Raw genomic sequence first — 14,290 nt, 5'->3', positions numbered from 1 at the left:
GACTTTTTTGAAAATTTCCCAGCCATTCTCTATGGGAAAATTTCGGCCGGTTTTTCGCGAATTTCTTCGCGAAACGTGAATATTCTGGAGAACAAAATACAAGCACACCGAGTCCGATCAAGCCGCACGTTTTGATGTATCATTTGTTGGGGTGCGCTCAACGGTGTGGGAGGAGTAGCGAACCGAAAGTCGACACGGAAGAAGAAGAAGAAGATGAACCGCAAGAACAATAGTGTGCATGCTTTGCATTGCACACTAGGTACCTCTATAGCTTTGCTATAGAGGTGCCTAGTGTGCATGCAAAGCAATGCACCACTAACTAGACAATTTCCCTTTGGGAAATCGCGAGAGTGGTGCATTGCACTGCTAGTAATGTTGTGTGCTTCGCAAAACCCAGTATTGACACTATTGTGTGTGTGTGTGTCTGAATGTGTGTGTGCGTGTGTGTGTGTCTGTGTTTGTGTTTGTCTGTGTGTGCCTGAGTGGGTCTGTGTCAATACTGGGTTGTGCTTCGCACAACCCAGTATTGACTATTGTGTGTGTGTGTGTGTGTGTGTGTATGAGTCTGTGCGTGTGTCTGTGTTTGAGTGCCTCTGTCAATATTGTGCGGTGCTGGCGCACCGCACAATATTGGCTTTGTGTGTGTCAGTCTGTCTATGTGTGTGTCTGTGTTTGTGTGTGTCTGTGTGTGCCTGAGTGGGTCTGTGTCAATACTGGGTTGTGCTTCGCACAACCCAGTATTGACTATTGTGTGTGTGTGTGTGTGTATGAGTCTGTGTGTGAGGGTGTGTGTGTGTGTGTGTGTGTGTGTGTTTGTGTTTGTGTTTGTGTTTGAGTGCCTCTGTCAATATTGTGCGGTGCTGCCGCACCGCACAATATTGACTGTGGGTGTGTGTGTGTGTGTGTTTGTCTGTGTGTGCCTTCGCACAACCCAGTATTGACTATTGTGTGTGTGTCTGTGTGCCTCTGTAAATATTGACTGTGTGTATGTGTGTGTGTGTCTGTGTCTACGCACAGCCCCCTTTTGACCCCTATAGTTCTGCTATAGTTTTAATTACAAAGACAGAGAGACATAGAGTTGTTACAGGGAGAGAGAGAGCCACAGCTCTTGCAGTCACGGTTGCCATGGGGATGAGCTTTCCCGCCGCTGAGGCAGCTCACAGGTGCTCTGACGAGCTCATTTTCGGCCGAATCGGGCCTGCCGAACAACTGCTATCCATGGAAAAACAAAACATGGTATCGCTAAACAAACGGCACCGTCAAAGAGAGAAGACTTTAAGGAAGACCTGAATCTATTTTTTATGGTCCTACTGTCTAAAATGTGGATTTTACAGCAAGTTTCAAAAAAGGGGATTTTCTGCTTTTCTCCAAAAATCCTCTGCTCGATTAACATTGGAGTCAATGGAGCAGTTGAGAGCTCCTCTTCTCACTAAAAGGCACGCAAAAGAAAAACCGTAAATCCTACAGAAAAAATGAACACATTGTGAGAGAGAGGACAAGTGTGGCTACAACTTTGGAGAATTTCACTGCTGTAGAGTAAAATTTGTGGCCGTAGTCGTCGTGTAAAAAAAAATTTCAGAGAGTTTTTTTAAAGCCTCTCCACTCTAACCTCCCACTCTAGCCTGGAACATTCCGCAATACACAATCATTGAAAAGCCTGAATTTTTTCAAAATCACTCATGATCAGTTGGAGCTCACAGTTCAAAAACTACACAACTTTTGAAAAAGTTGAATACACCCCGAATACACGAGACTTGTGTCTACATTTTACAGTTTGAATGGTGTTTCTAGGTGAAAGTATGCCAGAGTAGATACTGTTTGAAAAAGGGGAGAATTTGCGACTTTTTTGAAAATTTCCCAGCCATTCTCTATGGGAAAATTTCGGCCGGTTTTTCGCGAATTTCTTCGCGAAACGTGAATATTCTGGAGAACAAAATACAAGCACACCGAGTCCGATCGAGCCGCACGTTTTGATGTATCATTTGTTAGTGTGCGCTCAACGGTGTGGGAGGAGTAGCGAACCGAAAGTCGACACGGAAGAAGAAGAAGAAGATGAACCGCAAGAACAATAGTGTGCATGCTTTGCATTGCACACTAGGTACCTCTATAGCTTTGCTATAGAGGTGCCTAGTGTGCATGCAAAGCAATGCACCACTAACTAGACAATTTCCCTTTGGGAAATCGCGAGAGTGGTGCATTGCACCGCTAGTATTCATACCAATGCATTCCTGTATAAGTCTATCTGAGTGTGTATCTATATGAGTGGGTGTCTGTGTGTGTGTCTGTGTGTGTGTCAATACTGTCCTGTGCTACGCACAGGACAGCATTGACACCATTATGTGTCAGTGTAAGTGTGTGTGTGTTTATGTATCTATGTCACACAATAGTGACAATACTGTGCTGTGCTACGCACAGCACAGTATTGTCACTATTGTGTGTCTGTGCAAATCTCTGTGTGCCCCATGACTAAAAGGTGTGAAAATGTTGAATACCACATTATTTGGACTTTATGTACATCATATATTTTGAATTGTGTTTCTAGGTTTACGTATGGCAGAGCTGTAGATGTTTAAAAAAGAATTTTTCATTTTTCATCTATGATACTATGATACTACAATGATACAATGAATTCATTTCACCTCCTACCATTCATTCTGTGTCCATCCGTAGTCTTTGTCACAAACTAAACCTAAACGTGCAACATAATTAGAAATTCAACAGCCATACACCGACATTTTGCAACACAAATGAACATTTTATTTTTTCCAAAAAGCTACACAATAACATTTTTTAACAAAGATGAACTTAATTTTTTCAAAAAGTGATACACTAACATTTCGCAACACAACTGAACTTAATGTTTTTTCCAAAAAGTAATAATCTAACATTTCAGAAGAGATGAACTTAATATTTTTTTTTCAAAAAGTAATAAACTAACATTTCACAACAGATGAACTTGATGTTTTTTTTTTCCAAAAAGTGATAAACTAACACATCACAACAGAAATGAACTTTTTTACAAAAGTTGAGCAGAGGAGGCCTTCTTCCTAGTGCTCATAATCCTGAGCCTGCTGTTGTTCTTCCTAAAATATGAAAAACATTATTCATTGAGTCAGGTGGGTTGAAAGTGTTGTCCAAGCATGTATTTACACATACATACCTAAACTGACAGTATAAGATAGAACATAAAATGTTAAATGTCCCTTACTTCTCTGCTGCTGCCTTGATGTCTTCAATGGAGAGTGACTTGCTGCAGTCCTCTGGAGGTCTTCTTCCTGGGTCACTGTTGTTAGATTTAAAAGACAAATTAGTTTAAAAGACCCATGTAAACATTTTAAAAGAAAATTACAATTTCATGTAATATTACATACCTTATTTTTGCTGCAGTCTTCTGGTTCTTCATCTTCCTGTAGTCTGTGTAATTGAGAGATTTAAAAGACAATTTAGCTACAGGTTTCAAAGACTGATATAAACATTTGAAGAGAAAGTTTAAAATTTTATGAAATATTACTTACCTTATTTTTGCTGCAGATTTCTGGAGGTCATCTTTCTGTATCTTGTATAATTGAAAAAAATAAAAAACAAATTGGTTACAGGTTTCAAAGAATGATGAAAACAATTGAAGAGAAGGTTGAGAATTTAATGAAATATGACTTCCCTTATTTTCTTTTTGGTTGTTGTCTTCAGTGGAGAGATTTGTTGCAGTCCTGTGGAGGTCTTCTCACTGGATCATCCTATAAAACAATGACATCATCATTTAATTTAATCACTCAATGCACGCGAATAACTTAAAAAAGGAGACATACTTACTTCGTGATGCACCTGGTTGACATGCAGCTCGGTCTTCATCTTAGCTGGATGTACCCCTTCCTGACAGACACTCCTCACCCCAGCAAAAAATAAAAGAAACATTGTATGCAATAACAAAAACACATGATTGCTTATGTAAGCTTAGCTTAGCTAATGTAACTAATTACGTTAGCTAAGCTATTACATTACAGCTTAAGTTATCTTACACGTTGTTCTCATTATCAAAATAGATAATGAGAAGGACATGAAATAAGATATTACAATGTTAATAAATAGATAATAAATATAAAAATACATAAATGTTAAGGAAACTTAGCAATAAATTATGTTAAATGTTAAATAAATAAATACATAAATATTAAGGAAACTTAGCACTAATTTACAAAATTCTATTATTTTACAGCTAACGTTATCTTACACATGCCGTTCTCATTATCTAAATAGATTATGAGAAGGACATGAAATAAGATATTACAATGTTAATAAATAGATAAATATATAAATACATAAATAAATATTAATGAAACATAGCAATAAATTACAAAATTATTACATCTTAAATAGTGACCCAGTCGTTCTCATCATCTCAGTAGATGGTAAGAAGAACATGAGAAAATACTGCTGACCCCATTCTTAAATAAATTAACATACAAATACATACATACAATTACATTTACATTTATATAATGACAATATAAAAGCATTTCCAGCCAAGACATGCCACTATAACAACAAAACTATCAGACTTAACATTTACATATTTACAAATATATATAAAAAAAATACATACATAGTTTCTAAAAAAACCTTTAAACACAATCCTGACATAAATTACATCTAAATTAGCCACGTGTTGGCTGGAGAGGCTATTACTCAGTCAAAATACAATAAACCGGACTGTGGTAACTGTAATATGTTTGCAGAACACCCGATTGAAGACATTTATCTGAATTTGAAATATAAATGTGGTCAATGAGCGTGTTCTTTTCAGTTGTTGATTTGGCTATTAATTGAGTGTAACCTCTGGACTGAAAGAAATCTTTGATACTTTTTTTTCCTTTTGAAAGGAGGTCCTCATTAAAATCGCCACAAACAATGATGGGCTGGTGATTGAGCATGTCCAATGAGTCCAGGAGGTTTTTCAAATTTTGGAGAAAGATTCCCAATGCAAAATTTGGTGGTCTGTACACAGTCGCGATTAGAACTTTGACTGGAGCCTCAATTTTAACAACAAGAAACTCCAAATCACTGACCTGTTGCATGTACCGGCGAGGCTCTGCCTGGACATTGTCTCGACAGTACACGGCAACTCCACCTCCCTCTTTTTTGGCCATGTCCACACAGCTGTTGTAAGACAGCTGTCGGCTACGTGTGAACACTGTGTATCCCTCCAATTGAAAAATTTGGTCTACAGAAGACCCCGACAAATGAGTCTCTGTAAGGCAAAGCACATCTGCTCGTTGGAGCTCGTGATGTGCTCTCAGGTCTACCATGTGACACGGCAGGCCCTGAGTGTTGTGGTGGACAATGGTCAGAACCTTTGGAGTTTCTTTTACAGACTGTAAAAACTGTAACAATGGTCTACAGCTCTGGAAAGATGCATGATCCATACTTTCCAGAGCTGCTTTGATCTCGGGGTCAGCATAAATCTTTTTCTCATCAAAGTCAAGAATGGTGAGACCTTGGAGTGAGGTTGCGCGGCTGAGAGCGACGTACGCCATACCCGGTTCAAAAACACGCTTCAGACACACAACCGCCGACGCCATGGTCATTCCTTGAACTTTGTGGGCCGTACAGGCAAAAGCTAACTTCATGGGGAACTGCCGCCGAACAACCCCTTTCTTTTTACTTAGGCTCTCCTCAGATCTTTCGATGTACACCAAGTTATCTGAGGGACCTAAGATTTTTCGGCGGAATCTCTGTCCTGCTGTAGGATTGTCCAGCACCAGTCCAATCAGCTTGACGCCTTCTGGTGCTTTAGTTACAATGTGGCCAATGGTTCCAAATGTACCGTTCACAAGGCCGTCTTCCACATCTAAATTTCGGATCAACATAACGCGTACTCCTGGAGCAGCCATTATGTTGTCAGGCAGATCTCGTTTGTGTCCTTTAATTTCCCCAAACACAAACGTCATGCAGCCAGTTGCGGGGTCTTTTCTGAAATCCTGAGCTGCAATGCCAATCGCATCTTTGTGGAGGGCAGTTACGGTGTCGGCGTTGTGACGGTCTACTTCTTTGTTTGTGGCGTAGATGTGTAGACTCTGTGCTGGACAATGTTGACCATCAGCCACTGCCTGCGTAAGTAAGACCCTGTCTTCATCTAACAAAGGATCTCGCTTTTGCTTCACCCTGAGACGGTTCAAGAGTTCAGCAAAAGCTCGATCGTCTTTCTGTCGCATGATCTCCGTCAGGACCACCATTTTGAAGTTATCCTTCCAGAGATCAAACTGGGTCTCCTCGTACACACACAGTGGCTTGGCTTTACCAAGGGGCGGCAGTTGATAAAAGTCGCCTACAGCGAGGACAGACATGCCTCCAAATGGCTTCCGGTTTCCCCTGATCTGCTGAAATCGCCAATGCACGTAGGCAAAGAGCTCTTTGGAGACCATAGATATCTCATCGATGATGAGAATCTCAGCGTTGGACAGTGTCGCTCTGACTTCGTCCAGTGCATTCCCAAGACCTTGATAAGGTGGCTTCAAGGACCTTGGCAGTTTTAGGATGGAGTGCAACGTGTGGCCTGATATGTTAAATGCTGCTGTACCTGTGAATGCGGTCAGCAGCACTGCGGGTTGGGACATGTCTGCGTAGTCCCGAAATCTCGGGAGCTCGCGCAGAATTCTGGTTGCCTCCTGGTGAATGCACTTAATCACGTGTGATTTGCCACATCCAGCCCCTCCCGTCAGGAAGTAATAAAAAGGTTCTGGATCGTGGCCCCAGACAAGATCAAAGCACCACTGTCGAACGCTGTAGAAAACGGAAGCCTGAGTTTCGTTCAGACTTTGGTACATTTTCCTAACAAAGTCTGGACTCAACTCTGGAGCTTCTATCCTAATGATAGAGCTCCCCCTGTCCTTCCGAGTGTCAAATTCCGGGACATCTTCATTAGATTGGTCCTGATCTACAGGTTCACGCTCAGCCAGGCACTCCAGCCGGTCCACTTCGACTTCGGGCGCGAAAGAGTTCCAGGCATTCACGAGAGGACCGCACTCTTGAAGCTTTTTCAACGCAGCTTCAATATTTTTTCCTTTGCCCTCGTAACGTTTTTGGTTGCGACCCACGATGTCATCTACTCTCATACCCCACTTCACACCGCGCTTATAATACTGTTCGTAAGTGGGGTACGCTTCATCTCTCAGATCGTCGTCGAATCGATGTGGGAGATAAAGTTTCAGCAATCTTCTATAAAATTTTTCCGGAGTCTTTTTTTCAGAGAAGCGAGTATATCTAATGATTGCTGGTTTTCCTGTGGTTCTCTTAACGATATAGCCTTGATTATTTTGTAAAGGAATGGCTCTTTGGCTTTCCATCTGCTGGCCGTAGAGTACCCTGTACTCGGACGCAAACTCGGCCAGACACATACGCTCAAACTCTGCACTGAGAGGTCTGTTGGCGTATTTTTCAGGCAACCCCGACATCCATACGTCCTCTGACCCGGGTTCCATTTTCTCCAGTCTACCCATGGGGTGACTCATTTTCAGACCTTCTTCGTCGGTCTGAAGAAACACCACGGATCGGGAGCACCTCTTGAGGCGCAAGCTGCAGGTACGAGCTACGGCCTCTTGAGCGCTGACCTCTCTGTGTTTAGAGTAGGCCTGCATAATTTTTTTCATTTCGTCTCGCTCGTTGACATTCGAATTTTTAACATCTTTGACGACGTTCTTAAGGAATTCCGTCATCTCGTGCTCCGGTTTGGACACATACGACATCATGTACATGATGCAGCTGTAGTCGTCTATGACGTATTGGATGTCCATGTTGGCGTTCCAGGCTCTAATTAATGTGGGATTGTAGGCATTAACCCAACAATCATTTGGATGGCGCCTCAGTATCACGACATGGCTGTTTGCCAGTAGCTCGACGGCATCGAAGTATTCATCGTAAGTTAATTTGCACTGGCAAAGCAAGTCTGTCAAACTACTGAACGAAGCGCCTGGATCCATAAGCAGATCTCTGAGCGGCTGGAGCTTTTTCTTGGCCAATTTTCGCTGTCTATCGAGGGACTTCTTTTGCTCCATTACGTGCGCTATGTAGTCTGCATCTTTTGGACATTTCTTTTGGAGGGTATCAATAGTGGGGGGCCTGGTGATGAATGTTTTATCCATCGGAAGTTTTGGAAAGCCGAACCTGCAGGAAACATTTCCCTTCTTACAGGACTTTGAATGTTTCCTGCTGTGCACCTGGACCTCTGACACTATTTTGTGCAGTTCCGGATCTGTGTCAGGGTCGGGCATTTTACAACTAATGTATCGATCGATAAATTCCATAACCGTTACATCGAGGTCGTCTTCAAATTTAGGCGCATTTTTAATCCAAATTAGCATGTGAATGTGCGGGCTTCCCCTGGCTTGGAACTCCACGCGGTAAAAATAATCCTCTACTTCGCCAATCGGTTGCGCCGGTGAGAGGATGAGGTTCGTCATCAGAGCGTCCACTCTTTTTTCAAACACGCGCATCACTGTTACGGGGTTGCTTCTTAAAATATCGCATTTGGCTTTCCAGTCTAAGTCTGAAAAGTCGCCTCGTTCGCCCTGCTGAGCTTTGAGGATCTCTATGACCTCAGGCCATCTCATCTCAGCAGCGGAGAAGGTGGCAAAAAATGTCGGTTTCCCAATTTGACGAACCATGGCGTGGACATCTCGAAGGGTTTTGTGCCAATAGGCTGGAGTGCCTCTAAGGGGCTGCATGAACCTGGTCGCATCTTGGTCCATAATGAGCCGTTCAAGTTCGTCCCTATTCTGGAGCATGAGATTATTAACCGTACGGCCGTCACGGGTTTTAGACTTTCCTTTACGCATTTGAATAGACATGCTATGCGTCGCGAGGTGAGTCTCTGTAACAAATTGCGCAAAGAAAAGATAACTCTGGTCACTTGCAAAGCGCGGATCTGCAGCAAAGAGCCGACAATTAAAGTACAGGCTCGGGGACAGGGAGACGGTTCGACGCTCATCCAATGTGTTCTCACCTGTCGGAAACTGCACAGGAAAGGCCATGGCCTCTAAGTTTGGTACGGCGAAAAACGCGACCGGTTGGTTGCCTTGCGCGGGTGCAACACTAAATATGCCATCGCCATACGAAAGGATTTCCTGTGCAATGTCGGGGGGCTGCATGCAAGTGTCCAGTGTCAGGCCCGGTCTCAGCTCCTCCTGTTCTTCGTCAGCGGCCGTGGTTTGCTGACGAGGAACCTCTAGCTGTTCTGGCTCATTTTCACTTTTAAACACCTCTTCTAAATCAATGTCCCAGTCTGCCTCTGGAATGTTCTCCTCTTCACCATGCAGACTGTCGAAAGAGACACTCTCGTCAACATTTATGTCCCTGTAGTCCGAATGTTGTTCTTTTAATTTAGCCAGGCCAGCAAGTACATTCTTCATGTTGACAGTATAAAAATGTTGGTATCCTTTGTACTGGATACGCCTTTTTAGTTTTACTTGAAGCAGCTGCGCTTCAGACCTAGGCCTTGGCAGACTGTTCACGGTTGCTTCCACCTCTGATGGAACGCAAACAACGGCTCCGTGAACAGCTCTCTGTTGGCCTTTTGGCAGAGCAACAATTTTCGCAAAAGGCAGGATTTTTGCAATCAACTGCCTTTCTAGCACATTAAGTACAGCCAATTCTGGGGGGATGGGCGCTAACTCCAAATTGTTGCAGACTGCCATGGGTGGCATGCATCCTCTGCTAAGGTGATTGTCGCAGGTATAGCATATCCACTCAGACAGTCTCTCTTGTGGCATAGTGCAAGGGGAAGAGCACTCGCTATCACAAAAATGAACAAAGTTTCCTGTCAAGCATGCTGCTGCCACTTTTAGGTTTTTGCTATATTTTCCCCTGTTACATGCTTTGACCTGATTTGGAAACATTGTTCGGTTACACACTGTACAAATATAAGTTGGGCCATGTCTAATAGATTCCCGAAAAGAAGCTATGGCTACTTCCATTACGGGATCGATCAGGGGCTGGGGACGGTGGGGGACAATTTGTCTGTATTTTCTTTTAATTTTCAGAGCTTGATGCATTTTGTTAGAGATGCGACTAATAGTATCTATAGCCAATTTTGTCGCTCTCTGCTGCTTTCGATAAATAAAACGTAATCTAAATCCTACATCATTGCGGTATCTGGCAATGAAATTTTCATTCTTCTTTAGTCTAAATTCTAAATCATTGCGGTATCTGGCAATGAAATTTTCCTTCTTCTTTTGTCTATAACTCTGGTTGCATGCATATCTAGCTGCCATATATAACTTCTTCTTTCTCCTAGCATCAACCATTTCATACTTCTCAGACATGTATTTCTGTTTTTTACTCCGAAAAGCAGGATCTGCCTTGTACTTTTCGGTAAAGTGTTTTTGCTTTCTGATCCGATAAAGAAAATCTTGGGAATATTTGCTTTTCTCTGTTTCAATTTTTTTCATTCTAAATCCTGGACACTTTTTATACTTGATTTTTTCATATTGGGCCCTTTTGATCCTTTTTAGATTATGGGATACTAGCATTTGCTGCTCTGTGCTGACACTGGCTTTCCGAATGGCTTTTCGTCGCCGTTGTTTAGGCATCTTCAAGACACTTGTTGATGAGAGAGGTGCCCTAGAGACATGTTCTGCTAGAGGAGGGAGTACTTTCCTAGAGGCTTTGGCAGGTGGAAGGAAAACTTCACTACAAACTTCACTATGAACTTCTGGTGCTGGTGGGAGAGCTGTCCTGGATTTGTTTTGTGCCAGAGATGCCTCAGGATGTTCTTGGGAACCAATGGCTTCGAAAGACACCGGCACAAACTCATACGTGGCAGAAGGTCCGCGATTAGCGAAGAGTTTGAGCAGGTGTTCAGCCAAGTCACTGATTTCAGAGAAGGTCTTCATAATTGCAGTTCCGTTGTGGTGAGGTAAGCCCACCGCGTTTCTTGAGTGTGAATCATAAACACCATACATGCCTGATTGGTTACGGAACACTGCAATGCATTCTGGACTTACTATAATTAAAGCCAGATTGACTTCACCTGACAGACACTCTAATTGTGTGGCAAGGGGCAGACACCAATCCTGGTTGCCACTGGGTTTTACAAGTCCACACCTAATTTCAGGCATGTGGACATTATACATTGCTGTGTCAGTCAGGACTTGTTTAGGTAGTTCTTCCACAGTGAGATGGTCACTCTGGAATCTATTCTCCAGGATGAGCTGTCGCTTTACACCTACATAAAGCGAATCTCCCTTTGCCAGCACCCTATCGAGGGCCGCAGTGTTGAACTGACAGCCCTCGTTCTCATACGCCAGAAAAGTCAGGGACATGCAGGTACACTGGTGGTTTCTAGAGAACTCGCTGTACCTCATGTCGCTCTGACTATGACTGGCCCTAACACTTACATTAACCGGCTGAGTAACCTGAAAAAAGGACATTTTTTTTCATTATAGTAAAGGTATAATTATTAATATTATCATATCATTATTATATTGCCTGTTACTAGCTTTATTGTTTCTAGCTTTATTATTAATAGCTATTATTAACATTAGGTGTAGTAATGACCTGTTTCATGTGCTATAATCATGACATAATGAGTTTCAGCAAATGTGCTTAATAACATTTAACCTAATGCAGATTTAATCAAATTACTAGTCACCCCTTGTCATCTTGAACAAAGTTTGAAAGAGAAATTTGTGCCTCCTACGTCCCTATGACTTGTCTTACCTTTTCCCCAATGAAAATATTGATAAACATTTTAATTTATACTGCAATGGCAGTGTATTTAAAAATACCTTGTTTACATGTCAATCAATGGCACAGAAAAAGTTTTTTTTTTTTCCTAATAGGGTTAAAAATGAAAACTAGTTTTTTTGATGCATTTCAGTTAAAATCAACCACACTCTGCCTCAAACAAAAACACTTTATGAAGCCCACGATAGACCCAAATATAAATGTTCTTACTTTTTTAGCTGGGGAACAAGAGGTGGAGAGTCCGTCATCGATGATCCAGGGCCAGCTGGTTGATGAGGGAAATGGCGTCTGGACGGTCTTTAATAAAAGATAACACCAATTAATATTTGTATATGAGGCAACACAATGCACCAAGTTGATACAAGAAAAGGTTCCCAAATGTATTTCAATAACTCACTGGCATCTGTGAACTGCAGAGAAAGATAATGCTATCACAGATGTTAAATGAAGAAGTTTTATGTAGTTACAGCTGATTTTACAGTAAATGTTCTGTGTTTGTCAGTTGTGGAGTAAATACCTTAGCTGGGCGAGGAGAGCGACGGGCTCTGGGTCCAGCTGGTGGAGGGGGTGAAGGGGGTGAAGGGGTCTTCATCCTGGCCGTCTGAGAAAAAAATAATAACAATAATTCAGTAAATAAAATAGAGACTTTAATGACATTATGGACTTGATTCAAGAGGAATAATATTTACCTTCGCAACCGGAGAACAGCAGGGGGTGGCCGCATCACCCAAACCACAGGACAACCTGACTGGAGGCGATCCAACCAGCTGTTGACACATGATAACAAACATGTTAAACTTCATGTCTCAGTGAAGACATTGTGTGTTCTGTGTGATATTGTGTCTGTTCTGGCAGAAAGTAACATACGTTGGTCACTGAAGTTTGGGTGCGGGGGGGGTGTCCGTCCATGGTCCTGGACCGTCTCGCCAGAGGAACCGGGCTGGAGGGGGCGTCGTCCTCCAGTCCCCGTGACACCCCGGTTGGAGGTAATCCAACCAGCTGTTGACAGATGAAAAATATATTAAAATTCAGACAGAGAGGACAGTGTAGTTATGTCTCCATGAAAACACCATGTCAACTGTAAACACTGACGGTGTGTGCCAATTGTGTAACATACGTTGTTCACTGGAGACTGGCGGCTGTGGGGGCGTCTCTCCCTGGTCCTGCGACGCCTGGCTGCTGCTGGGGAGGCCACCTGCACGGTCAAATAAAACATAGCACCAGTAACTGTAAGGAACAAGATGAAACTTTATAATACAGCTGAGAAGAGATGTCACACAATTTACCTTCTTGCCCGCTGGAGGAGACTTGCAGTCCACCACGCCACACAGGTCAGAAGGAGACACTTCCTCCATGGCATGGAGAGCCATGCCACTGAACCACTTTGGATTCAGTGGAAGGAAGGACTCCTCCTTCTGTGAAAGACACAAAAAAAAAACAAAGACGCATGAACATTTGTCTGGTTAAATACACAAAGTTTAAATACTCACCAGTTAACTTGTAGAAAAAAAAATAATTAGAAAAATAACTCACCCGCTGCTGAGCCACGCTGGCCTGGCCGGAAACCTGCGACTGGTAAAGTTTAGATGACATATTTGATTAAATAGGTGCTTTTATAATTACAACTGTGAACCCGTTGAGAAAAATGTACTCATAAACACATGTAAACACACTAAATAGTATAATAGAAAAACCTTACCTTGCTGCTCTGACCCACGACCCTCCACTGGAAGGGGTCAGGAGACAGTGGAGCACGTACCTCTCCCTTCACAACCAGCTTAGGAGAGAATCTCCTAAGTGGCGGTGAAGGTGTTGGAGACACCCGGGGAGGTGGAGGCGGTGTCTCGAGGAACCACTCGGTGGTGCTCCACAGCAGCTGCGTGAGGATCCCCATCCCCTCACGGTCGGACAGATGGACCTGCAAACATAATAATACAAATCCATTTACAGACAAAGTTTAACCGTAAAAAAAAGTAGCTGCTGTTGACTAAATATTTCACATAAACACACAAAAAATTATTAGAATATTTCTATCACACATAGATATACTACTTACGCCGTCTCTGCTCCACAGCTCCAAGCGCGTACGGGGGAAGTGCTCCGCCGCAGGGAAGTACCTCAACCCTAAAAATATAAAAGGGAGAAAAAAAAAAAAAAGTCATTAAAACATCCATACATGTATTTTGACTTTTTGTTCATTACTATATTTTCACACACATTTTAAGTACATTTCTTATTCTTCTCTTTATTGAGATGATATTTATTTTTTTACACACCCATACGAGCTGCCACGCGGTGGTACTCTTGCCGAAGGAGGACCTGGTGCGTCTCATCCTCCTTCAGGCGGGGCGGGAAGTCCAGCACAAAGACCTGTAGAAAACAAAATTTTACAAAACAAAACATGTTTCTTACCAATTTACATTTTCATTCAAAATCACACACGTTAAAATAATAACACATTAATTTTTAAAAACTCATACATTTAATCTAATTAATCAATGTACTTCTACTACTAATACAACAGGCATGAAATAAAGCTTACCTCCGGCCAGCG

At 42.4% G+C, this 14,290-nt stretch overlaps 1 long non-coding RNA gene across 1 annotated transcript; it reads right to left on the bottom strand.

The window, feature by feature from the left end:
- Positions 1-2,966: 2,966 nt before the first annotated feature.
- LOC121193701 lies at positions 2,967-3,511 on the bottom strand. The gene is made up of 3 exons (XR_005895307.1): positions 3,372-3,511; positions 3,209-3,283; positions 2,967-3,083 (listed from the first exon to the last, which is right to left on the bottom strand). It is a non-coding gene; the product is annotated as an uncharacterized LOC121193701 (long non-coding RNA).
- Between the last annotated feature and the right edge of the window lie 10,779 nt (positions 3,512-14,290).

This window comes from Toxotes jaculatrix, chromosome 2 (genome assembly GCF_017976425.1).
Source record: "Toxotes jaculatrix isolate fToxJac2 chromosome 2, fToxJac2.pri, whole genome shotgun sequence".
Classification (NCBI taxonomy): domain Eukaryota; kingdom Metazoa; phylum Chordata; class Actinopteri; family Toxotidae; genus Toxotes; species Toxotes jaculatrix.
This window is presented reverse-complemented; position numbering and strand designations above follow the sequence as displayed.